Genomic DNA, 27,264 nt, shown 5'->3' with positions numbered 1-27,264 from the left:
TTAACTAAAAATGGATCACAAACCTAAAAGTTAAAGCTAAAACTAAAAATCTTCCAGAAGAAAACACAGAGGAAAATCTTTGCAAACAGGTTAAACAGAGAGACTTCACACACAACCATGAAGTATAAAAGAAAAACTTGATAACTGGACACTATCAAAGTCTAAAATTTTTGCTCGTCAAAAGACATCATTATGAAAATAAGGCACACCAGCTGGGCACAGTGGCTCATGCCTGTAATGCCAGCACTTTGGCAGGCTGAGCCAGGAGGATCACCTGAGGTCAGAAGTTTGAATGGCCAACATGATGAAAACCTGTCTCTACTAAAAATATAAAACTAGGCTGGGCGCAGTGGCTCAAGCCTGTAATCCCAGCACTTTGGGAGGCCGAGACGGGCGGATCAAGAGGTCAGGATATCGAGATCATCCTGGCTAACACGGTGAAACCCCGTCTCTACTAAAAAAATACAAAAAACTAGCCGTGCGAGGTGGCGGGCGCCTGCAGTCCCAGCTACTCGGGAGGCTGAGGCAAGACAATGGCGTAAACCCGGGAGGCGGAGCTTGCAGTGAGCCGAGATCCCGCCACTGCACTCCAGCCTGGGCTACAGAGCGAGACTCCGTCTCAAAAGAAAGGAAAAAAAAAAAAAAATATATATATATATATATATATATAAAACTAGCCAGGTGTGGTGGCACATGACTGTAATCCCAGCTACTTGGGAGACTGAGGCAGGAGAAGTGCTTGAACCTGGGAGGCGGAGGATGCAGTGAGTGAGGAAGGAAAGAAGAAAGAAGGAAAGGAGGGAGGGAGGGAGGGAGGAAAGGAAGGAAGGAAGGAAGGAAGGAAGGAAGGAGGAAGGAAGGAAGGAAAGAGGGAGGGAGGGAGGGAAGGAAGGAAGGAGGGAGGGAGGGAGGGAAAGGAAAGAGAGAGAAACAGAAAGAAGGAAAGGGCAAGCCACAGAAAGGGAGAAATATTCAATATACATATCTGTCAGCCGGGTGCGGTGGCTCAAGCTGTAATCCAAGCACTTTGGGAGGCCGAGACGGGCGGATCACGAGGTCAGGAGATCGAGACCATCCTGGCTGACACGGTGAAACCCCGTCTCTACTAAAAAATACAAAAACTAGCCGGGCGAGGTGGCGGGCGCCTGTAGTCCCAGCTACTCGGGAGGCTGAGGCAGGAGAATGGCGCAAATCCGGGAGGCGGAGCTTGCAGTGAGCTGAGATCCGGCCACTGCACTCCAGCCCGGGCGACAAAGCGAGACTCCGCCTCAAAAAAATAAAAAATAAAAATAAAAATAAATACATATCTGTCAAAGGACTTGCATTCAGGATATGTAACTTTTACAACTCAATAATAAGACAATCTTAATTAGAAAGTGGGTAAAAAGGCTGGGCGTGGTGGCTCACGACAGTAATCCCAGCACTTTGGGAGGTCGAGGCTGGTGGATCACCTGAGGTCGGGAGTTCAAGATCAGCCTGATCAACATGGAGAAACCCCGTCTCTACTAAAAATACAAAAAACTAGCCAGGTATGGTGGTGCATGCCTGTAATCCCAGCTACTCTGGAGGCTGAGGCAGGAGAATTGCTTGTACCCAGGAGGCAGAGGTTGTGGTGAGTCGAGATTGCACCACTGCACTCCAGCCTGAACTAGAAGAGCGAAACTCCGTCTCAAAAAAAAAAACAGTGGGTAAACAAACAAACAAAAAAGGCTAAAATATTAGAACAAACACTTCTCAAAAAAACATACGAATGGTTGTAAGCACATGAAAAGATGCTTAATATCATTAGTTAGCATGGAAAACCAAATTAAAACCATGATGACAGATCATTGCAGTTACAAAAAAAAAAAAAAAAAAGAAAACCATAATGAGATATCACAAAAACGGCTAAAATTAAAGACTTGCCATACCAAGACTTGGCAATGATATAGCACAACTGAACTTTCATAAAATGCCCATGGGAATAAAAATGGTTCAACTACTTTAGAAAACAGTTTGGCAGGTTTTTATGATGTTAAACATACACTTAGCATATAATTCAGCAAATCTACTCAATGTTTACCCAAGAGAAGTATTTACCCATGAGTAATGAAAATATGTATCTTCACCAAAACTTGTACATAAAATGTTCATAGAAATTTAATTTATAACTGCCAAAAACTGAACACAATCCAAATGCCCATAAACAGGTGAATGGATGATGGTATATCCATATAATGGAATATTTATCAGAATAAAACAATCTGTTATACACAACATGAAAGAGTCTCAAACACATTCTAAGCTAACATTCTGCTAAGCAAAGGCAGCAGACACAATACAGTATATATTATATGATTCCATTTACGTGAAATTCTAGGACAAAGCTAACCCATAGTGATGGAAAAAACATCACTGTGTGGCTGGGCGCAGTGGCTCACGCCTGTGATCCTAGCACTTTGGGAGGCGGAGGCAGGCAGATCACCCGAGGTCAGGAGTTCGAGACCAGCCTGGCCAACATGGCGAAATCCCCGTCTCTACTAAAAATAAAAAAAATAGCTGGGCGTGGTGGCGCACACCTGTAATCCCAGATACTCCAGAGGCTGAGACACGAGAATCACTTGAACCCAGCAGCAGAGGCTGACAGTGAGCTGAGACTGTGCCACTGCACTCCAGCCTGGGTGACAGAACAAGACTCTGTTCTCAATTAAAAAACAAACAAACAAACAAAAAACACATCACTGTGTATAATGTGTAGTCAACAATGTTGACTAAGAACATTTTAAAGGATAGTAAAATTGATGAAGATATCATTACAATCCTTTTCAGTACTTATTACCCGTGGAATCCTTAAGTCAATGATTCTCAATGTTTTTCTAACCCAACATACCAGGATATCCCAGTCAGTATAGCATTAATCCTCAAAGTACGGATTAGTGCATTATGGATTTAGAAAAACTCCCTAGGTACTGATATGCTCCTCCAAGAGGAGCCGTATATACTGTCTCCTTTAAGGTTGTGTATCTTAAACTACTATGTAAAGCTATCTGTATAGTGCTGTTTTTGTTAATTTTTAATAAAAATACTCAAAGGTCTAGCGTTTGCAGTTTATAAAATACTTTACATTCATTATCTCATTTGTTCCTTTAGACTATTTTGAAGTTAAGAGTAGAGATCACTGGCCGAGTGCGGTGGCTCACACCTGTAATCCCAGCACTTTGGGAGGCCGAGGCGGGTGGATCACTTGAGGTCAGGAGTTCAAGGCCAGCCTGGCCCACATGGTGAAACCCCATCTCTACTAAAAATACAAAAACAGTCAGCTGGGCATGGTGGCATGCGCCTGTACTCCCAGCTACTCGGGAGGCTGAAGCAGAACTGCTTGAACCCAGGAGGTGGGGGTTGCAGTGAGCAGAGACCACGCCACTGCACTCCAGCTCGGCTGACAAGGCTCCGTTAAAAAAAAAAAAAAGAGTAGAGATCATTATCCCCATTTTTCCTATGAAGAAACTTCATTTCAAAGCAATTATGCAACTTCCTCAAGATCACAAAGGTAATAAGGGACAGAGCTAACCTAACACCTGAACCAGGTCTTAGAACTCCAAGGCTGAAGTTCTCCCAATATTATAAAAATGTACATTACATTTACAGAGGAAATTATATGATTGCTTGGGTTTTAAAATACTCAAGGAAAAAAAAAATACTGAGGAGAGAGAGAGGAGACAGTGATACAGTTTGGATACTTGCTCCTGCCCGTATTTCATGTTGAATTGTAATCCCCAATGCTGGACGTGGGGCCTGGTGGGAGATGTTTGGATCATCGGGGCGGGATCCCTCATGAATGGCTTGGCCCATCCCCTCATTGATAAGCAAGCTCTCACTCTGAGTTCACATGAGACATGGTCATTTAAACGTTTGTGGCACCATAAGCCATCACCTTGTCAATAAGTGACCTCTCACTCTGAGTTCATACGAAGTATGTGGTACCATCTCCCCCACCAACGCTCTCTCTCTTGCTCCTGCTTTCGCTCTCTCTCTGTGCCTGCTTTGCCTTCTGCCAAGAGTAAAGAAGAGGCCTCCCCAGAAACAGATGCCGGCACTATGCTTCCTGTAAATCCTGAAGAACCATGAGCCAAGCAAACCTCTTTTCTTACAAGTTACCCAGTCTGAGGTATTTCTTTATAGCAGTGCAAGAATGGCCTAATACAGGCCAGGCACAGTGGCTCACGCCTGTAATCCCGGCACTTTGGGAGGCCAAGGCAGGCAGATCACCTGAGGTCGGGAGTTCGAGACCACCCTGACCAACATGGAGAAACCCCGTCTCTACTAAAAACACAAAATGAGCCAGGAGTGGTGGCGCATGCCTATAATCTCAGCTACTCGGGAGGATGAGGCAGAAGAATCACTTGAACTCAGAAGGCGGAGGTTGTGGTGAGCCAAGATCACACCATTGCACTCCAGCCTGGGCAACAAGAGCGAAACTCCATCTCAGAAAAAAAAAAAAGAAGAAGAAAATAACTTTTCTCTACCGAGGCCTCAATGATCCTACAAACTAAACGAAAAGACCATTGGAAAAAAGCTTAAATCTAGACCTAAAACATGCAGACAAATGAGAAAACAATCATAACAGTTTTAAGCCAGCTGAGAGAAAAACAAGTTATCTAGAGTAAATTCCCAGCTATGACTCACAGAATCACAGAAATACAGTTCTTGCCACTAGCTTTTTATGGAGGAAACTGAGGATATAGGCTTTAACTACTTTGTACAAGGTCACAGAGTTAGTTACTGGCCTGACTCACCTTTGGTGATGCCCCAATTCAGTCCTCTTCCTCCAATAATAGGCTGCCTCTAGCTTAGAGAAAAGCAGTAATTTTTTCTTTGAATTTTGATAACTTACTACTATTTGATTTATTTATCATCAGAAAATATCTTAATAGGCATGGATGAAAAACAAAAGTTAACATACAGTAAAGAAGCAAGCATTGAGGCTACGCACGGTGGCTCATGCCCACTTTGGGAGGCCGAGGTAGACGGATCACTTGAGGTCAGAAACTCGAGACCAGCCTGATTAACGTGGTGAAACCCCATCTCTACTAAAAATGCAAAAATTAGCCAAGTGTGGTGGCACGTGCCTGTGATCCCAGCTACTCGGGAGGCTGAGGAAGGAGAAGTGCCTGAACCCAGGAGGCAGAGATTAGTGAGCAGAGATCATGCCACTGCACTCCAGCCTGGACGACAGAGACTCCGTCTCAAAAAAAGAAAAAAATTAAGCATTGAAAAAACATTTTAAGATCAAAGTTCTGGTTCTAGGAAAGATGGAACAAGCACACTCCACCTTGTCTCTCCCTTTGGATGCAACTATAAATCCTAGACAAAATGTATGCCACAGCTTCTTGAGGACTCTGAAAAGTAAGTAACAGAAAGTGGACTGGAGAAAAAAAATCATCATTTTTCCTCTAGTATTGCTGTCAAGCCGGAACCCAACAGCAGCCCAAAACCAAGAAGTACTCACTGGGTGCAGAGAGAAAGAGCTCAAAGAAAAAAACATTTCTGGTACAAGGAGCAGGAAAAGGAAGATCAAGGACAACAGAAGTTCTCTCCTTGGACCTTTATTCCCCCAACCACTTCCATCCCCCTCCCCCCCCCCCACCCCTAGGCAATACTGCAATAGCCATGGCTGTAGCAGAACAGCAATAACAGTGACAGACAGGTAGACACTAAAAACTGGAGAAGGAGACCTCTTTTCTCTGATCAATGGAGCTTAATGCCAATAACATGGTACAAGTCACTCTCCTTTCTCTTCTCTATCCACCCACTGATTGATAAGAGAGAATTCACCAAAAACAACAACAACAAATCCTCATTGTGAATGTATGTAACAATAGAGCTAAAAATACATAAAACAAAAGTAGATATAGGCCGGGCGCGGTGGCTCAAGCCTGTAATCCCAGCACTTTGGGAGGCCGAGACGGGCGGATCACGAGGTCAGGAGATCGAGACCATCCTGGCTAACATGGTGAAACCCCGTCTCTACTAAAAAATACAAAAAACTAGCCGGGCGACATGGCGGGCGCCTGTAGTCCCAGCTGCTTGGGAGGCTGAGGCAGGAGAATGGCGTAAACCCAGGAGGCGGAGCTTGCAGTGAGCTGAGACCCGGCCACTGCACTCCAGCCTGGGCGGCAGAGCGAGACTCCGTCTCAAAAAAAAAAAAAAAAAAAAAAAAAAAGTAGATATAAAAGGAAAAATAAACAAATACCGAATTATAGTTAGAAGACTTCAACATGCCTCCCTCTATGATTGACAGAACTAGTAGACAGAGTATCAGCAAGAATAGGAAGACCTGAAGACCAGCACCAACTAAATGTATCTAACATTAACTAACAAAACTATCATTTATAGAATATCCCAACCAACAAGAACAGAACACGGCCAGGAACAGCGGCTCATGTCTGTAACCCTAGCACTTTGGGAGGCCAAGGTGGGCAGATCTCTTGAGTTCAGGAGTTCAAGACCAGCCTAGGCAACAAGGCAAAATTCAGTCTCTACCAAAAACACAAAAATTAGGCCAGGCACAGTGGATCATGCCTGTAATCCCAGCAGTTTGGAAGACCGAGGCGGGCAGACCTCTTGAGGCCAAGGGTTCGAGACCAGCCTGGCCAACACGGTAAAACCCTGTCTCTACTAAAAATACAAAAATTAGCCAGGCGTGGTGGCGCATGCCTGCAGTCCCAGCTACTTAGGAAGTGAGGCATGAGAACTGCTTGAATCACTTGAACCCATGAGGTAGAGGATGCAGTAAGCCAAGATGCACTCCAGCCTGGGCAACAGAACGAGACTCTGTCTCAAAAATAAATAAATTTTAAAAACACAAAAATTAGAGGCCGGGTGCAGTGGCTCACGCCTGTAATCCCAGCAGTTTGGGAGGCCAAGGCGGATGGATCACCCGAGGTCAGGAGTTTGAGACCAGCCTGGCCAACACGGTGAAACTCTGTCTCTACTAAAAATACAAAAATTAGCCGGGCATGGTGGCAGGCGCCTATTAATCCCAGCTACTCGGGAGGCTGAGGCAGGAGAATCGCTTGAATCCTGTGGGCGGAAGTCGCAATGAGCTGAGATCGTGCCACTTCTTTCTAGCCTGGGTGAAAAAGCAAGACAACATCACAAAAGAAAAAAAAAAAAAAGAAAGAAAAAGAAAAGATACCCAACTATATTAGGCATTAGAAAAATGCTAATTAATATCACAATAAGAATCTCTTGACACCTATTAGATTGGCTAAATATCAAATGTTGGGAGGATGCAGAGCAACTGGAACTCTCAAATATTTCCTGGTCTGGATGCAAAATGATAATGCCACCCTAGAAGACTGTTTGGCAGCTGATTATGGACTAAAACATACATGTAGCATATGTCCCAGCAATCAGAAGTTACCCTAGAGAAATGAAAGTTTATGTTCACACAAACTGTACATAAACTGTTTAGAGAAGTTCTGTTCATAATTGCCAAAAACTGTAACAAAATGTGGTAAATCTATAAAATGGAATACTATGTAGCAATAAAAAGGAGTAAACTATTACCACACACCATAACATACACAGTTCTAAGCATTATGCTGAAATAAAGTCTCAAATGGTTATGTATTGAGTGATTCCATTTATATGATATTCTTGAAAAGATAAAATTACAGCAACGGAGAACAGATCAGTGGTTGCCAGTAGTTAGGGTTGGGGGATGGCTAAAAAGGGGCAGTAAGAATTTTTCTGAGACAATAAACTATATCCTAACTGTGGTGATGATTACATAAATCTATACATGAATTAAAACTCACAGAACCAGGCAGGTGTGATGGCTCATGACTGTAATCTCAGCACTTTGGGAGCCCAAGGTGGGCAGATTGCTTGAGCCCAGGAGTTCAAGATCATTTTGGGCAACATAGCAAAATGCTGTCTCTACAAAAAGTACAAAAATTAGCTGGGCGTGGTGGCACACACCTGTAGTCTCAGCTACTTGGGATACTGAAGCAGGAGGATTGCCTGAGCCTGGAAGGCAAGATTGCAGTGAGCCAAGATCACACCACTGCAATCCAGCCTGGGCAACAGAGCAAGAGCAAGACTGTCTCAGAGAAACAAAAAACAAAAACGATTAACAAAAAAACAAAAACAAAATCCTCAGAGAACTGTAAAACAGCAAACCAGAAGAGTCAATTTTACCATATGTTAACTTTAAAGAGTTTATTTTAAAGTAAACAAAAAAGGCCTTGAGCTAAACAATTAAGACCTATTTGATCAGTTATAGAATATATGAGCCGGGCGCGGTGACTCAAGCCTGTAATTCCAGCACTGTGGGAGGCCGAGACGGGCGGATCACGAGGTCAGGAGATCGAGACCATCCTGGCTAACACGGTGCAACCCCGTCTCTACTAAAAAAAAAAATACAAAAAGCTAGCCAGGCGAGGTGGCGGGCGCCTGTAGTCCTAGCTACTTGGGAGGCTGAGGCAGGAGAATGGCGTGAACCCAGAAGACGGAGCTTGCAGTGAGCTGAGATCCGGCCACTGCACTCCAGCCTGGGCGACAGAGCAAGACTTCATCTCAAAAAAAATAATAAAAAAAAATTTAAAAAAATAGAATATATGCCTGAGAAAATTACTAATTGTTCTAACCTGCTTAAAGGTATATTTAACCACTCAAGTAACAAAACATTATTGTAAAATCTTGTGAAGAATGTTGTATATAGTCTGAGCAACATAGGGAAACTCTGTCTCTACAAATAATAAAATAAAGTTAGCCGAACATAGTGGCACACGACTACTGTCCCAGCCACTTGGGAGACTGAGGCAGGAGGATAGCCTGAGCCCTGGAGGTTGAGGCTGCAGTAAGTTGTGACACTGCATCCTGGGTGATAGAGTGAGACCCTGTCTCAAAAAAACAACAACAACAAAAAAAAAAGTTGTGTATAATGGATGTATTAAGATATGGTCATACGGCTGGGCCTATAAAAGCTAACACTGAACTCTTTTTTTTTTTTTTTTTTGACAGAGTTTCACTTGTTGCCCAGGCTGGAGTGCAATAGCGCGAACTCGCTCACTGCAACCTCCATCTCCTGGGTTCAAGCACTTCTCCTGCCTCAGCCTCCCGAGTAGCTGGTATTACAGGCATGTGCCACCATCCTTGGCTAATTTTTGTATTTTTAGTAGAGAGGGGATTTCACCATGTTACATGGTCAGGTTGGTCTCAAACTCCTGACCTCCGGTGATCCACCCACCTTGGCCTCTCAAAAGTGCTGGGATTACAGGTGTGAGCCACCACGCCAGGCCAACACTAAACTCTTATACAAGGGATGGCTGAAGGTAGTCTCCCTCAAAGATGAAGTCATTTTCGGAGTCAGTAAACTAGAGACGGGAACTATGGGGCATGGAAGGCTAGAAAAGGTTCTATTAATCTGAACCATAAAGGTGTCAAGATGTCTAGACAGGAGTTTCTGTATGGTAGGTTGAAAGACGGCGCCCTCCAAACACAGGCAGGTCAAAAAAGCCACCTGTTAAGCTATGTCCCTTTTGGCATTCTAAACTGGTAAAATCAAACCGAAAGAGAAGACAATGCTTCACATATGTGGAGAAGGGCAAGGACAAATCTTCAGGAACTTTTCCTTATTTCTACCCCTAGATATATAAGTAAGTCTATTCTGAAAATCTCAGCCTTTTCCAACCCTGAAAAACAAAGAAATGTGAGTCCTTATTTTGGCCAAAGCACTGAAAGGAAGGAGGCACACCACAGGAACCAAGCATTGGAAGTAATAGGAAGTTAAAGAATTACAAGTGAGGAGGCCAGGTACTGTGGTTCACACCTGTAATTCTAGCACTTTGGGAGCATGGGGCAGGGGGTGGATCACCTGAGGTCAAGAGTTCAAGACCAGCCTGGCCAACATGGCAAAACCCCATCGCTACTAAAGATACAAAAAATAGCCAGGCATGGTGGTGCACGCCTGTGATCCCAGCTACTACAGAGGCTGAGGCAGGATAATCGTTTTAACCGGGGAAGTGGAGATTGCAGTGAGCCAAGATCACACCACTGCACTCCAGCCAGGGCGACAGAGTGAAACTCTGTCAAAAAAAAAAAAAGAAAAGAAAAAAGAAAGAAAAAAGAATTACAAGTATTACAAGTGAGACTGGGCACAGTGGCTCACACCTGTAATCACAGCACTTTGGGAGACAGACGCGAGCAGATCGCTTGAGCCCAAGAGTTCAATAATAGCCTGGGCGATATGCTGAAACCCTGTCTCTACAAAACATCAACAAAATGAACCAGGCATGGTGGCATGCATGCACCTGTGGTCCCAGCTACTTGGGAGGCTGAGGTGGGAGGATGACCTGAGCCTAGGAGTGAGGCTGCAGTGAGCTGAGATCGGGCCACTGCACTCCAGCCTGGGCAATGGCACAAGACCCAGTCTCAAAAACACAAAAAGCAAACAAACAAGAGAAATAACAATAATAAACTCTAACCTTTTTTAAAAAGTGCTGAACACAGTAATGAAACTATACAGAACATAGCTGAGAATCCAAAAACATATTTTTATTATCTCAAGCAGCCAATATAGAGACTGACACATCAACACACTAAAACATCTACTTTACTCCAAATAGAGGTCCTCATTCAGCCTGTTCTGGAACAGAAGCTACAAATCAGAAAACTGTAAGTGAAAGAGGGGAGGAGGGTGGACCCAGGAGATAGAAACTGCTTTAGAAAAGGACACCTATGATAGTTAAAAATGTCACCCAACACCAAGGGAAGAAACAAAAGCAGTAACAAAAACAAACAAATAAATAAAAACCTATATACAGCAGAAACAAGCATTTTTAAAACAGTCTGGAGCTACTTAGTGTATATCCAAAAAGTAGCCAACTCCCACTAAGGTCCTAAGAGCACCAATAAATTATAAATAGTACCAGAATGTAGTTTTTGTTGTTGTTCTTTGCTTTCTTTTTGAGACAGGGTCTCACTGTGCCATCCAGGCTGGAGTGCAGTGGCAGGATCTCAGCTCACTGCAATCTCTGCCTCCTTGGTTCAAGCGATCCTCCCATCTCAGCTCCCCAAGTAGCTGTGACTACAGGCGCAAGCCACCACATCAGGCTATTTTTTTTACTTTTTGTAGAGATGAGGTTTTATTATGTTACTCAGGCTGGTCTCAAACTCCTGAGCTCAAGTGATCCGCCCCCCTTGGCTTCCCAAAGTCCTGGGATTACAGGCGTGAGCAGCCGCACTCGGTCCATAATGTGGTTTTATAAAAAGACCTTGATTCTCCAAGAAGTGGTTAAAATAAGATTAACATTTAACATTCAATGCATAGGGAAAAAACATGAATATAAAATTATATCTGCATTATAACCAAGTTCTAAAAATTTTATAGTTCAGACACCATCTGCCCTTACTAATTTAACTACCTGACCCATCAAAGACTTAGAAAAGTGTGTTAAACTCTACCACTATGATTGTGTTTCTCTCAATTTCTCCATTTATATATAACCACTTACATTTAGTATGCCAATGGTTTCATTCTACCCTTAAGTGTTCCATGTTTTATATCATTATGGTTTGTACACTCTAACAAAATAAAGTGTTCCTCTTTGTCCTGTTTTTTTAAAGCAAATAATAAAAACATCTCTTAAAACAAGGATGGAAAAGGAACACAAAAATATTAAAAGTCTGACTTAAGGGACACGGATTATAGATTAATGTGTTTCAGTTTTCATTAACAGTTACATGATAAATAATGATAAAAACAGAGGAAAAAAGGAAACATAAAATTCATTTTAGAAAAATTTCTACCCAAAATGGTTAAGCAAAATTGGGTTTTGAAGCTTAAACTAAATAAGATTACTTTACATGCCCAAAGAATCAAAATTATAAACAAACTAAAGGACAAAAAAAAAAATTAGAAGAAGAAAAAATAATGTGTGCGTGTTTCAATTCTCCCCAAAATTTATGGCCAAAATGGGGAAGATGGCTATTTTCCAACATCTCCACAAATCCCTTTAAGGATAAAGATTTTTCTCATACAGCAATACCACTCTCAGGCCATGAGAAGTACCTTTTTTTTTTTTTTTTTTAACTTTGAAATGTCCATTTTTCCCACTAAATACAAGCTCCCTAACGCTAGATCCTCATTTGCCTTATTCACTCTTGTATCCTCCTATAAGAATACAAACTTGGGCCGGGCGCGGTGGCTCAAGCCTGTAATCCCAGCACTTTGGGAGGCCGAGACGGGCGGATCATGAGGTCAGGAGATCGAGACCATCCTGGCTAACACAGTGAAACCCCGTCTCTACTAAAAAATACAAAAAACTAGCCGGGCGAGGTGGCGGGCGCCTGTAGTCCCAGCTACTCGGGAGGCTGAGGCAGGAGAATGGCGTAAAACCCGGGAGGCGGAGCTTGCAGTGAGCTGAGATCTGGCCACTGCACTCCAGCCTGGGCGATAGAGCGAGACTCTGCCTCAAAAAAAAAAAAAAAAAAAGAATACAAACTTGATAAATACTGTATTTATTAAATCCTAAATGCTAAAATATCTTTTAAAAAAGTTGAATTGTTGGCCGGGCGCGGTTGCTCAAGCCTGTAATCCCAGCACTTTGGGAGGCCGAGATGGGCGGATCATGAGGTCAGGAGATCGAGACCATCCTGGCTAACACGGTGAAACCCCGTCTCTACTAAAAAGTACAAAAAACTAGCCGGGCGTGGTGGCGGGCGCCTGTAGTCCCAGCTACTCCGGAGGCTGAGGCAGGAGAATGGCGTGAACCCGGGAGGCAGAGCTTGCAGTGAGCTGAGTTCCGGCCACTGCACTCCAGCCTGGGCGACAGAGCAAGACTCCGTCTCAAAAAAAAAAAAAAAAAAAAAAAAAAAAGTTGAATTGTCCTTTCCAAAGCACACAAAATAAAAGTGTACTGGCTGCTCACCAACATCTATGGAAAAAGGCTGTCAGAACTCAACCCAGTTCTCTCTTCTACCCTGCCCAGATAACACTCTCCCTGTTTCAGAACTCACACTGCTCACTGTGCACTTTTAGCTACTGATAGCCAACCATCAAGGACACAACCAAAAAGTTGGAGCTCCTGCAGCTATGTGGTCTGTCTTCCCCTAATAGATCTCAGGTTATTTGAGCTCTAAATCTAAAAACAAAATTCTAAAACTTAATTTTTCACCATGAAAATCACCTATTTTCCTAACCAACAAAGATTGTACTTGAAGAAGTCTTTCTGGCTAAACAATGAGAAAAGACTCAAGCAAATAAATGAGACTTCAATTAACTTCACCACTGACTACCGTGTCAGTAACAGACTTTAAGTATGGCTGAGAATGTTCAAGGGATATAAGTTAACATCAGGCAAAACCCTACAAAGTTACCATGCTTTCCCTCTTGCATTCTCCAGATGGCCTGTATTTTTATATTACATGCCATACAGAACCCCTATTTCAGATTTTTATTTCATATGTATATCTGAGTTGCTTTAATGCATTTACAACTTGCAAAATACTATGACTAGAATGTGACACTAGGAAAGCTTAAACCAAATCAACTGATTGTATTATGCTTCAATCAGACTTTTACTTTACAATACATCTTAGATATTCTGGCTATGATTACACTGGTCTAGCCTAGCTGGTTTTCTCACTGCCTGTGTTTTTGTGCTTTTCTTTCTTTTGAGGGGAGAGGTGCACACCTATTTCCCCTATATGAAGAAATGTGTTCACAGAAGGGAAATGGTCTACAGAGTGAATAAACGGAAAAGACCAGAGTTAGAACTTCACTGTTTGAACAGGAGAGATTAAATCTGGGGACAGGCCAGATTACAGGCGTGGTGGCTCACGCCTGTAATCCCAGCACTTTGGGAAGCTGAGGCAGGTAGACTGCTCAAGTCCAGGAGTTCAAGACTGGCCTGAGCAACATGGCAACACCCAGTCTCCACTAAAAATACAAAAATTAGTTGGGCGTGGTGGTGCATGCGTCTGTAGTCCCAGCTATTCGGGAGGCTGATGTGGGAGGATCACTTGAGCCCAGGGGACAGGGGTTGCAGTGAGCTGAGATCGAGTCACTGCACTCCAGCCGGGGTTGCAGAGTGAGATCGTCTCAAAAATAATAATAAGCCGGGCGCGGTGGCTCAAGCCTGTAATCCCAGCACTTTGGGAGGCCAAGACGGGCGGATCACGAGGTCAGGAGATCGAAACCATCCTGGCTAACACGGTGAAACCCCGTCTCTACTAAAAAATACAAAAAACTAGCCAGGCGAGGTGGTGGGCGCCTGTAGTCCCAGCTACTCGGGAGGCTGAGGCAGGAGAATGGCGTAAACCCGGGAGGCGGAGCTTGCAGTGAGCTGAGATCCGGCCACTGCACTCCAGCCTGGACGACAGAGCCAGACTACTCCGTCTCAAAAAAATAATAATAATAATAAAAAAATGAAATAAATCTGGGGATAAGTATTCTGGTCATTAGAGAGGCAAACACCACTGTAAGACAAGCATAATTCTTTAATCAGGTTTCACCATGGCCTAAAATGATGAAACACTCAAGACCAACTTTATATGCTCTGATTTCAGGCTCACAGTGCAACTTTCTGATTATTAAATGCTTCCTTAAGCGCCTCAACTCCCAAGTACTTCCATATAAGGAATAGTGTCCTGTGGAATGCAGACACAGGTAATTCAGGAGAAAAGCATATCCTCTCCTTGTGAATTACAATACTACAGTATTATTATAACTTACAAATCAGTGTGTTTGATTGGTCTCAATCAACCCTAGGAGATGAACTACTAAAATGGAATTTCTGGATCTTCAAGGCTAAAGAATAGGCTGTGGAATGTATGATCACATTGAGGTACCACTCCACCCTGTCTAGGCAGCCAGCTGGCATCCCTCTAAGAGGACTTAAGTTCAATTCTCCCTAAATTGTCACAGTAATTACAGGAATCTTTTATGCTTAATTATCCATAACCAGAATTCACCAGAACTGAGATCTAAAAAGCAATGCCTGTAAATGCAAACATGCCTACTAACAATTCAACAGCACTGAGATGCATAAAAAGCAGACTGGGCGCAGTGGCTCAGACCTGTAATCCCAGCACTCTGGGAGGCCAAGGAGGGCAGATTGCTTGAGCCCAGGAGTTCAAGACCAGCCTAGGCAACACAGCAAGACCCTGACTCTTAAAAAATTTTACATATATATACGTATATATGCATGAAAAGCAATAAAGGCCAGTAAACAATGATAGCTAAACAAAACAAACATCTAATCTGACACTAATGAAATTTTTTAAAAATTCACTCTCCCAACCGTAATCTTATTAGCAAAACCATGCTAAAGTACTCTCAATTCAAGAAGTATCTTCAAACTCTCAAAACAAAAATTTGGCTTAAAAACATCACCCAAAGGGTATAATTAATGTTGAAGGACGTTATCTGATGTAAATATAGATGTCTTTTTAACTTCTATATATAGTCTGCTATCTTTCAAGTAATGAGCATGTAAAACTTGGAATAAAACTTGCTTTGAAAAAAATCAAACAAATTAACAAAAATGTATAAATAAAGCAACTGTAAACTTTCAAAGTTAGTAAGGTGTCATTCATTCCAGAAAAATGTGTCTAAGGGTACTCTTCCCTAGGATGACAAGCAGAAACATTAGAAAGTTATTTAATATAGCCAGATGGGGTGGCTCACCCCTGTAATCCCAGCACTTTGGGAGGCTGAGGCGGGCAGATCACGAGGTCAGGAATTCAAGATCAGGCTGACCAGCCTAGTGAAACCCCATCTCTACTAAAGATACAAAAATTATCCGGGCGTGGTGGCGTGCGCCTGTGACCCCAGTTACTCAGGAGGCTGAGGCAGGAGAATCACTTGAACCCGAGAGGCAGGGGTTGCAGTGAGCTGAGATCGTGCCACTGTACTCCAGCCTGGGCGACAGAGCAAGACTCCATCTCAAAAAAAAAAAAAAAAGTTACTTAATATAATACTAACATGACAAATTTTCCCTAGCATATTCTTCATGAATCCAAGTGGGGGAGTTGTCCACAGAAAATTAAAGATGGTATAATATTTACTTTTAATTGATGTATCTGATATTAACTAGTTAGAAATGGAGGATAAACAGTCCCATTGACAATAGTGTCAAAATAAAATACATAGGAATAAATTTAGTAAGAAAGGTATAGGAACTATATGAAAAAAATATAAAATCTATAAAATATTTGTTGAAAGACCTAAAATAAACTTGAACAAACAGACACACACAAATTATCATCAAAAACTGTTAAGGCCGGGTGTGGTGGCTCAAGGCCGGGTGTGGTGGCTCACGCCAGTAGTCCCAACACTTTAGAGGCCAAGGTGGAAGGATCACTTGAGGCCATGAGTTAGAAACCAGCCTGGGCAATACAGTGAGACCGTGTCTACAAGAAAATAAACAAATTTTTTTTGAGACGGTCTTGCTCTGTCCCACTGGCTGGAATGCAGTGGCGCAATCTCAGTTCACTTCACTGCCTCCCAAATTCAAGCAATTCTCCTGCCTTAGCCTCCCGGTGGCGCGTGCCACCACGCTCAGCTTATTTTTTTGTATTTTAAGTAGAGACAGGGTTTCACCGTGTTAGCCAGGATGATCTCAATCTCCTAACCTCATGATCCGCAAGCCTCGGCCTCCCAAAGTGCTGGGATTAGAGGCATGAGCCACTGCACCCAGCTGGAATGGACTCTTCTAAGACAGTTTCAGAAACCAAAGAGGAAAAGAGGAATATATATAATTACCTGAAAATGTCTGTGAAACAAATAAGGTTAAAAGATAAATGAGGGCAGGTACAGTGGCTCCCCCGCCTGTAATCCCAGCACTTTGGAAGACCAAGGCGGGCAGATCACTCGAGGTCAGGAGTTTGAGACCAGCCTGGCCAACATGGCAAAACTCCATCTCTACTAAAAGTACAAAAATTAGCCGGGTATGGTGGCGAGCGCCTATAATCTTAGCTACCCAGGAGGCTCAGGCAGGAGAATCGCTTGAACCCAGGAGGTGGAGGTTGCAGTGAGCTGAGACCACTCCAGCCTGGGCGACAAGGGCAAAACTCCGTCTCCCAGAAAAAAAAAAAAAAAGGATAAATGAAAGACAAGAAAAATACACATGCCGTATAACAAAGAATTAATATTCCATAAGTGCTCCTACAGGAAGAAAAAAGAAAGAAAGAAAAATGAACCAAGGACATGAGCAGACAATTCTGAATAAAGGAAATCCAGTGGCCATTACACATATCAAATAAGGCTAGCCCCAGTAACAGGGAAGTTAAAATTAAGACAAACTGCATGACCCATTTATCATCTAGCAGACTAGTAAAAATTAAACTATGTATTTACACCCAGTGGTTTGATGACATGGAGAAGTCACTGCTATTTGGGATGAAAATTATGATAACCTATTTAGAAAGTAATCTAGCAATAAAAATGTTTAAAATATATTTCTCTGTTAACCCAGAATTCCCACTTTGGAGACTCCACAGAAACAAAAGCATCAGCAAATAAAGTGGCATGTACAAGGATATTTATTGTAGCACTTTGTTAAGTGGCAAAAATCTAGAAATGATCTAAATGTTCACAGGAAAATAACAATAAATTACGGTACATCTATGCTACAAGACACAATAGGACTGTTTAAAAGAACAAGATAGAATTATATTTACTGTGGGCTAAGTGCAGTGGCTCACATCTGTAATCTCAGCACTTTGGGAGGCCATGGCAGGCAGACTGCTCAAGTCCAGGAGTTCGAGACCAGCCTGAGCAATACAGCAATATCTCATCTCTTCTTAAAAAAAAAATAGGCCAGGTGCGGCAGCTCATGCCCATAATACCAGCACTTTGGGAGGCCGAGGCAGGCTGATCATGAGGCTAACATGGTGAAACCTCGTCTCCACTAAAAGTGCAAAAATTAGCCAGGTGTGGTGGCAGGTGCCTATAGTCCCAGCTACTCGGGAGGCTGATGCAGGAGAATGGCGTGAACCCGGGAGGCAGAGTATGCAGTGAGCCGAGATCACGCCACTGCACTCCAGCCTGGGCAACAGAGCGAAATTCCATCTTAAAACAACAACAGCAACAACAACAATAATAATAATAAAGAATTATAGTGGCTGGGTGCAGTAGCTCACGCCTGTCATCTCAACACTTTGGGAGGCCGATGCAGGCAGACTGGTCGAGCCCAGGAGTTTAAGATCAGCCTGAGCAACACAGCAAAATCTCATCTCTTATTTTAAAAAATAATAATAAAGATTATATTGGCCAGGTGCAGTGGCTCACGCCTGTAATCCCAGCACTTTGGGAGGCCGAGGCAGGCGGATCATGTGAGGTCAGGAGTTCAAGACCAACCTGACCAACATGGACAAACCATGTCTCTACTAAAAATACAAAATTAGCAGGGCATGGTGGCACATGACTGTAATCCCAACTACTAGGGAGACTGAGGCAGTAGAATCACTTCAACCTGGGAGGCGGAGGTTGTGGTGAGCTGAGATCATGCCACTGCACTCCAGCCTGGGCAACAAGAGCAAAACTTTGTCTGGAAAAAAACAAAACAAAACAAAAAAGAATTATATTGGCTGGGCGTGATGGCTCATGCCTGTAATCCCAGCACTTTGGGAGGCCAAAGCAGGCAGATCACTTGAGGTCAGGAGTTTGAGACCAGCCTGGCCAACATGGCAAAACCTCACCTCTACTAAAAATACAAAAACTGTCTGGGTGCGGTGGCAAGTGCCTGTAATCCCAGTTACTCCGAAGGCTGAGGCAGGAGAATCGCTAAACCCAGGAGGTGGAGGTTGCCTCCACCTGGGCGACAGGGTAAGACTCCGTCTCAAAAAACAAAACAAAACAAAGAAAAAGAATTATATTTACTGATCATGACATATTTCAAAAAAAAAAAAAGCGTGTTATAGAGTAATATAAATAATAGGATCTCTCTTTAGTAAAAACAAAAAAATCCTACATATGTACATTTACATGAGTATATACAGTACTTAACTAAGCACTGAGAGAAACACTGAAGCATATTCGTTGATAATCTGTTAAAATTTTGGGTAATTACGACTGTCGTAGAATAGATGATGTAACACTATAGGGTAAACATCCCTAATCCAAAATCTGAAATACTCCAAAACCTGACATTTTTTGATTGTTGACATGATACTTGAAGAAATGCTCTTCAAGGCCGGACGCAGTGGCTCACGCCTGTAATTGCAGCACTTTGGGAGGCCGAGACGGGCGGATCACGAGGTCAGGATATCGCGACCATCCTGGCTAACACGGTGAAACCCCGTCTCTACTGAAAATACAAAAAATTAGCCAGACGTGGTGGCGGGTGCCTGTAGTGCCAGCTACTCGGGAGGCTGAGGCAGGAGAATGGCATGAACCCGGGAGGCGGAGCTTGCAGTGAGCCGAGATCGTGCCACCGCACTCCAGCCTGGGCAACAGGGTGAGACTCAGTCTCAAAAAAAAAAAAGAAATGCTCTTCAAGTGTTCCAGATTTTGGATTTTAGGATTAAGGATGTACTACTGGTGTAATGCAAAATTCCAAAATCCAAAAAATTCCAAAACATGAAACACTTCTGGTCTCAAGCATTTCAGATAAGGGATACTCAATGTGTATTTGGTTGAAAGAGCTAACTTATATAAATGATTATACAGTTGTACAACACAAAGTAAAAGGAGGTCCATTAGTATTTTTACAACTCAAGTTAGTGAACCTATTTAACTAAACCTCACTGTTGAGAAATTGTTCAGTCATAAAAGGAAGCAAAAGAAGTGTTTTTTACTTTTTTTTTTTTTTGAGACAGTCTATCTCTGTCACCCACGCTGGAATGCAGTGGCACAGTCCTAGCTCACTGCAGCCCTGAACTCCTGAGTTCAAGTGATCCTCCTGCCTCAGCCTCCCAAGCAGCTAAGGCTACTAGCAAAGACACCACATCCAGCTACTTTAAAAAATTTTGGGCCAGGCACGGTGGCTCATGCCTGTAATCCCGGCACTTTGGGAGGCCAAGGAGGGTGGATCACCCGAGGTCAGGAGTTCAAGACCAGCCTGGCCAATATGGTGAAACCCCATCTCTACTAAAAGTACAAAAATTAGCTGGGCATGGTGGCGGGCACCTGTAATCCTAGCTACTTCGAAGGCTGAGGCAGGAGAATCGCTTGAACCCAGGAGGCGGAGGTTGAGGTGAGCCGAGATCGCACCACTGCACTCCAGCCTGGGTGACCGATGGAGATTCTGTGTCAAGAAAAAAAAAAAAAATTCATAGAGCCAGGGTTCCACTGTGTTTCCCAGGCTGGTTTCGAACTCCTGTCCTCAAGTGATCCTTCCAACTTGGCCTCCCAAAGTGCTGGGATTACAGACATGAGACACCAGGCCTGGCCAGCAAAGTTTATTTTTAGGTTTAGAAAACGTGTAACATCTTTATATAGCTTTGAAATATTTAAAGTATTTCAGCCAGGTTCAGCAGCTCATGCCTATAATCTCAGCACTTTGCGAGGCTGAAGCAAGTGAACCAGGAGTTCGAGACCAGCCTGGCCAATGTGACAAAACCCCGTCTCTACTAAAAATACAAACATTAGCCAGGTGTGGTGGCAGGTGCCTGCAGTCCCAGCTACTAGGGAGGCTGAGGCAGGAGAACTGCAGGAATCCGGGAGGCGGAGCTTGCAGTGAGCCAAGACTGTGCCACTGTACTCCAGCCTGGGTGACAGAGTGAGATCCTGTCTCAAAAAAGCAAATAAAAAATAAGATTTTTAAATTATTTATAAGTTACAAAAATCACATGTATTTTTTCCTCATCTTTTAAAAAACTGACTTATTCCTTCTAAACCTACTTAATTTCTTGCCAACATTTATAATTTACTAATCAAATTTCTCCAATGGTCTGAGTAGGCTTTTTTTCAAAGTAAAATTTCCGAGTACCTAGTGAAAAAAAGCAATTTTCATTTCAATCATCTGATCCTAAACTTTGCACTTTTATGCTAAAGTGTCAATGCTGACTCAACACATTTGGCAAGTGTGTTTTTTTTCTCCCACTTCTGGACCCTTCAAACTTTAACCAGTTTCTCCAGCAACCAAAACTCAGGCCATATTAAGTGTATTGTGTTACTTTGTCAGTGAAGAAAAAAACTTCACATGTATCTTCAAAGTAAAAATGACACCGCATTCACGCCTGTAATCCCAGCACTTTGGGAGGCCGAGGCTGGTGAATCACTTGAGCCCAGGAATTCGAGATCAGCCTGGCCGACAGGGTGAAACTCGTCTCTACTAAAAACACAAAAATTAGCCAGGCATGGTGGCGCATACCTGTAGTCCCAACTACTCGGGAGGCTGAGGCAGGAAAATTGCTCGAACCCGAGGGCAGAGGTTGCAGTGAGCGGGGATCGCTCCAGTGCACTCCAGCCTGGGTAACAGAGGGGGACTCCGTCTCAAAAAAAAAAAAAAAAAAAGACAACTCTTTTTTTCTCTTTTCTCTTTCTTGATCTCATTGAAATAAAATTTTCTATACAAAAAGGCAACTGGAAAAATGCTACTACATTTTGACAAAGATTTTTTCTTTTTTTTTTTTTTGGAGACGAGTCTCACTCCGTCCCCAGGCTGGAATGCAGTGGCACGATCTCAGCTCACTGCAACCTCCACTTCCCGGGTTCAAGTGATTCTCCTGCCTCAGGCTCCCAAGTAGCTGGGACTATAGACACGCACCATCATGCTTAGCTAATTTTTGTATTTTTTAGTAGAGACGAGGTTTCACCATGTTGGCCAGGATGGTCTCCATCTCCTGACCTCATGATCCACCTGCCTCGGCCTCCCAAAGTGCTGGGATTACAGGCATGAGCCACCCAGCCAACAAAGATAATTTCAAAACCTGTAAGCCAAGAAATACAAAAGATTATATAAACCTATAGGCTATCTTAATTTTTTTTTTTTTTTTTTTTGAGACAGAGCCTCCATCTGTCAACCAGGCTGGAGTGCAGTGGCATGATCTTAGCTCACTGCAACCTCCACCTCCCAGTTCAAGCAATCCTCCTGCCTCAGCCTCCCAAGTAGCTGGGAATGCAGATGCGCACCACCATGCCCGGCTAACTTTTGTATTTTTAGTCGAGATGGGATTTCATCATGTTGACCAGGCTGGTATCAAACTCCTGACCTCAAGTGATCCGCCTGCCTCAGCTTCCCAAAGCGCTGGGATTACAGGCATGAGCCACTGCACCGGCCTACTCTCTTAAGTTTAAAATTGCTTGTGGGCAAGGCATGGTGGCTCACACTTTTAATACCAGCACTTTGTGAGGCAGAGGTGAGAGGACCTCCTGAGCCTAGGAATTCGAAACCAGCCTGGGGAATATGGCGAAACCCCATCTATAAAAAAAATAATAATAATAAATCCGGCGGCACATGCCTACAGTCTCGGCTACTTAGGAGGCTGAAGTGGGAGGATCACTTGAACCTGGGAGGAGGTCGAGGCTGCAGTGAACTGAGATTGCACCACTGCACTCCAGCCTGGGTGAAAGAGTGAGAACCCGTCTCAATCAATAAATCAATAAAAAAATTGCTTGTTAGTTATAAGCTGAGAGGAGTTGAAAAAAAAATAGTTTGCTACTTTCAACATTATTCTGCATTAGAAATTGAGTAAAAGCAACAGAGAATAAAGAAAGCCAAAATCAAGAACTGAAAACAGACTGGGCGCAGCGGCTCCCGCCTATAATCCCAGCACTTTGGGAGGCCAAGGTGAGTGCTTCACTTGAGGTCAGGAGTTCGAGACCAGCCTAGCCAACATGGTGAAACCCCACCTCTACTAAAAACACAAAAATTAGCTGGGCATGGTGGCGTACGCTTGTAACCCCAGCTACTTGGGAGGCTGAGGGAGCAGAAATCACTGGAATCCAGGAGGTGGAGGTTGCACAGTGAGCCGAGATCCAGCCACTGCACTCCAGGCTGGGAGACACAGCAAGACTTTGTCTCAAAAAACAAAACAAAACAACAAGAACTGAAAACAATTCATAAAGCAAGGACAGACTAAATTACAAGCACTTAAAACAGTATTTTTTAATTTTCTGAAGCTCTAAGTAAGAGTTTTAAAGTTTTGATTGCAATTAAGTCCTGCTATATACACAAAATTTTAAAATCCTCATCAAATGCAAATAAGGGGATTAAGCATTGTAGAAAATCTGTTTTGGTATGTAGGTTGCCAATTCAACTTTTTTAATTAAAAATAATCTCTTGGAAAATACTCATTCAACTTTTTAAATTTGTATAAATTAAAGAGTTTTGGCCAGGTGAGGTGGCTCACACCTGTAATCCCAGCACTTTGTTTGGGAGGCCAAGGCAAGAGGATTGCTTGAGCCCAGCCTGGGCAACATGACAAAATACTATCAATACAAAAAATACAAAAATTAGCCCCGCGTGGTGGCACACGCCTGTAGTCCCAGCTACGTGGAGGGCTGAGGCAGGAGGATCGCTTGAGCCCAGCAGGTCCAGGCTGCAGTGAGCAGAGACCACTGCACTCCAGCCTGGGCAACAGAGTGAGACCCTGTTCAAACAATAAAAATAATAGAAAATAACAGTTTTTTTTTGTTTTTTTTGTTTTTTTTGAGACAGAGTCTCGCTCTGTCGCCCGGGCTGGAGTGCAGTGGCCGGATCTCAGCTCACTGCAAGCTCCGCCTCCCAAGTTTACGCCATTCTCCTGCCTCAGCCTCCCGAGTAGCTGGGACTACAGGCGCCCGCCACTTCGCCCAGCTAGTTTTTTGTATTTTTTAGTAGAGACGGGGTTTCACCATGTTAGCCAGGATGGTCTCGATCTCCTGACCTCGTGATTCGCCCGTCTCGGCCTCCCAAAGTGCTGGGATTACAGGCTTGAGCCACCGCACTTGGCCGAAAATAACAGTTTTTATAAATCATAAAGTTGGTTTTGGTTTGCATACCACTGATTTTTAAAACTCCTTTTTAAAATAAACACTGGGGTGAAATATCACCAAGGCATTCCTGGCAGTTTCTGTACTTTATAGTTTCACTCTAAAATCTGCCCTCAAATCTAGAACTGCTGTCAATGACAGAGGTCAGACCAAAGAACAAGCAACTGCTCCCAAAAGAAGTGGAGGTTTCCTAAACACAAAGCAGACATTCAAATATGCACTGATCAATGGTGCACTAAACAACACTTTGCTAGGAATTTGTTAAGGCAAAAGGGCCCTTTCCCCAGTGAATGCAAACTATCTAAGAATGAATTTTTTAAAGTTTAATATTTTAAAATATTTTGGTAGAGACAGAGTCTCATTATGTTGCCCAGGCTGGCCTCTAACTCCTGGGCTCAAGGGATCCACCTTCCACTTCCCAAAGTGTTGGGATTACAAACATGAGCCACTGAGCACCCGCCTGAATGACATTTAAATACCAATATATTAAAGCATGAAAAACACTGAGTTAACTAACATCTATGTAATAGCTCTGCTAACACCTTACTTGAAAAGTCTAAGTCAGAAATGGCACATTTCAGTAGTAACTGCGAGGGCATACTTAGTAAATGAGCGATCATTACATAGGTGTTCAGTGTTTGACAGTTCCTTTAAACCAAAAGAGAAAATTACATAGCTTCAAGGTAATACAGAACTCACATATCTAATAGTAACTAATATGTTTTTGAAAAATTTCCTTAAAACAAATAACAAGATCACTATTTACACTGAAAATATTGTTTTCTCCTGAGACACCATATGACCTATACAGGAATTTATCTATAATCTCATTTCAATAATCTGATAAGAATAATGCATCTATATATGTGGCTTAGCAGTATTAAAAAGCTTGACTCAGTTCAAGTTAAAAATTTAAATTTCATCCACTAGACTGTGATCTCAAATAAGTTAACTCTCTTTTACAGATGTAAAAACCCAGGCTGAGATGAAATAAGGGTGATTCAATCACACTCGCCTAACTTCAAACGTAGGAAATATATCAGTGAATTACTGTGAAATACTTTTTATTCGCCAGGCGTGGTGGCTCACGCCTGTAATCCTAGCACTTTGGGAAGCCAAGGCGGGCGGATTGCCTGAGCTCAGGAGTTCGAGATCAGCCTGAGCAACATGGTGAAACCCATCTCTACTAAAATACAACAACAACAAAAAATCAGCCGGGCGTGGCAGCGTGCACCTGTAGTCCCAGCTACTTGGGAGGCTGAGGCAGGAGAATTGCTTGAACCCGGGAGGCGTAGGTTGCAGTGAGTCGAAGGTTGCAGTGAGCCGAGACCGTGCCACTGCACTCCAGCCTGGAGACAGAGCCAGACTCCGTCTCAAAAAATAATAATAATAATAATAATTAAAGCAAAGAAATACTTTTCATCCAAGCATGCTAGACTGCAAACATGCTTTTAGAATAAAAGTGACTAGATTACGAGTACTTAGAGGGTTCATATTTTTCAAACTTGAAAGTCAGGCTTATGACAAGTTAGGTATTTGACAAAGTATTCTAGGGAAGGGTGGAAGTGAATATTTAAAATTCAACTATCCCCAGAAAAACCCAATACATGAAGTTATTACAAGTATTTTTTAGAATCAGTCAGCAAAGATCATTACTGTAGAAACACCTCAAAGCTAAGGTCACTAAGAAAGCACTAACTCCTCTCCTCGGTTAACGAATCACTGTAAAGCAGCCCAACTCTCCTTTCTACCTACCTCAGATTAATATTTTTCTCCATGGACAGATTTCCATGCTCAGGGATATGTAATAGGGGAGGAGAAAAAAAAAAAAACCACCACACAAGTGTCAGTGAGTACCAAAAAGCTAAGTGTTCAGCACAGGGAGGGAATCCACAAATGAGAAAACATTTGACAGCTGCTGCCTCCCAAAAGCCATTTAATCTGCCTCATAAACATTACTGCTGAAGCACACTCTGAGCGAGTGGTTCGATGCATCTCCTACACCAAGTCTCCTAACCGGGAAACAATCAACCGAATCGTCCCGACTCTTTCAGGCAATCAGGAAGCCCGGGAGAATTATTAGACGCTGACGTCCGCAGGCCCAGGAGCTGAGAAAAGGGTAAACAGTACACTCGCAGGTAGGCTGAAAAAAACAAAACAACAACAAACACACACACGCGCGCGCGCGGAAAACTGGGAAAGAAGTTGGTCGGAAGGTTAGGGAGAGGCGAGGCCGATGTCTGGTTCCGAGAGGACGGCACTGCAGGGGCAGGTAGCGATTAACTGGGCATTTGGAAATGCTGAGAGACCTGACACGGGTACAAGACACAAGAACGCTGATACGTGGCTCAGAGAAGACACGCGGGGGTGGGGCCCGCCGCGCTAAACCCCAGGCTCCCTGAATGAGCCCTCAAAGATCGCAGCCTGAGAAAGTCAAAGGTTCAAGGAGGCCCGTACCCGCGCGGCAACGCCACTACCCGGAACACCGCTGCGCGCGGAACCTCCCGGTCCGAGGCCTCGGGGTCGGCCCTCCAGAAGTCGGAGCAGCCCCTGGGGCTCCCGGCCCCTCCTGGCCCAGCCTCTCTGTCTTCTCTTCTCAACACCCACAGCCTGGGACCGGACCCCTAAAACTGACAGGAAGCTTCCGGTCGAACGCCCGCGCCAGCGGCGGGGCAAAGCAGCAATATGCCCTCAGTGCCGCCAGTGACACTCACCGGCCCGAAACCTCGAATGAAACCAGCAGCTCCGGGGGCGGCGGCAGCAGTGGCAGCAGGAACCGAACATCCAAAATGGCGGCTCCCTCGGCCTCACCACCGCTACTGCAGGCGGAGGGATCCTAAGGAAGGAGAGAGTTTTTAACTAACTTCACACACTATTGAGGAAACTTTGCTCCCTGGCCTACTCGTCTGGTCGCTTCCGTGTCGCCGCACTGCAACTTCTCGTACCTCTCCTCTCGGATTAACCAAGAACTCGGACCCTGCCGAGGACTATTTGCCAAGGAGGAGGCGACTGCTTCTGGCAGAGCGACGCACAGCGTAGCAAGGGTCGGGGCTGTCACTGATGACGCGAGACGCTGCTGCCGAGTCACCGCTGCGAAGAGTCTGAGCGAGAAAGATCCGGCCGACCCCGGAGCGGACAGACATTGGTTCCGCTTGGCGGGAGGCGGGGGGGTGGGGGGGGGGGGGGCTGGGCTACCAGGAAGCGATGGGGCCACCTGGAGGAGGCGGAGCTAGGTCAGGTAACCCAGGAAGTGGGAGCAGGCGAGGCAGAGGGGGACGGAGAAGATAGCAGGGCTGAAATGGTGTTCATCCACGGGCATCCCAAACTCTTTGCTGTCTCCTGTAAGATTTTTGCTT

At 43.8% G+C, this 27,264-nt stretch overlaps 1 protein-coding gene across 3 annotated transcripts in view; it reads right to left on the bottom strand.

The window, feature by feature from the left end:
• The window catches only part of AP1G1 (adaptor related protein complex 1 subunit gamma 1), a 90,719-nt gene extending 63,662 nt beyond the window's left edge, over positions 1 to 27,057 (bottom strand). Inside the window, exon 1 of one of the 3 annotated variants that reach the window (XM_033218897.1) lies at positions 26,623 to 27,057. The gene's annotated coding sequence lies outside the window, so the exon portion shown is untranslated. Of the gene's footprint in view, positions 1 to 26,365 lie in introns of all 3 variants that reach the window. The other 2 variants (XM_033218895.1, XM_033218896.1) reach the window with 2 other exon arrangements.
• Between the last annotated feature and the right edge of the window lie 207 nt (positions 27,058 to 27,264).

Source organism: Trachypithecus francoisi, unplaced genomic scaffold (genome assembly GCF_009764315.1).
Source record: "Trachypithecus francoisi isolate TF-2019V2 unplaced genomic scaffold, Tfra_2.0 Lachesis_group10, whole genome shotgun sequence".
Lineage (NCBI taxonomy): Eukaryota > Metazoa > Chordata > Mammalia > Primates > Cercopithecidae > Trachypithecus > Trachypithecus francoisi.
This window is presented reverse-complemented; position numbering and strand designations above follow the sequence as displayed.